Source organism: Penaeus monodon, chromosome 21 (genome assembly GCF_015228065.2).
Source record: "Penaeus monodon isolate SGIC_2016 chromosome 21, NSTDA_Pmon_1, whole genome shotgun sequence".
Taxonomy (NCBI): domain Eukaryota; kingdom Metazoa; phylum Arthropoda; class Malacostraca; order Decapoda; family Penaeidae; genus Penaeus; species Penaeus monodon.
The window spans coordinates 11913392-11913690 of record NC_051406.1 but is presented as its reverse complement, the minus strand read 5'-3'; positions in this window follow the sequence as shown (position 1 = coordinate 11913690).

The following is a 299-nucleotide window of genomic DNA, read 5'->3' as shown; positions in this document are numbered from 1 at the left end:
ATGCACAAGGCTTTCGTCAATGGGTGAAAATATATACAGCAAAGAAGAACAACGATTGCAAACGCACTGAACGAAAATGAAAAAAAGAAGAACGTAGATAGAAAAACAAAATCACAAAAGAAGGCAAAAAAAAAAAAAAAAAAAAGTTAAACAATAACAGAAAAGAAAGAAAGAAAAAAATATGTTTGCCTGTCGGTGGATTTGATTAAACTCCAAGATCATAATAAAAGGCTGCGTGAGTTCCAATCTTGAGGGAAAGGAAAGAAGAGAAGATGAGAGATGATTATGTAAATGGAGGA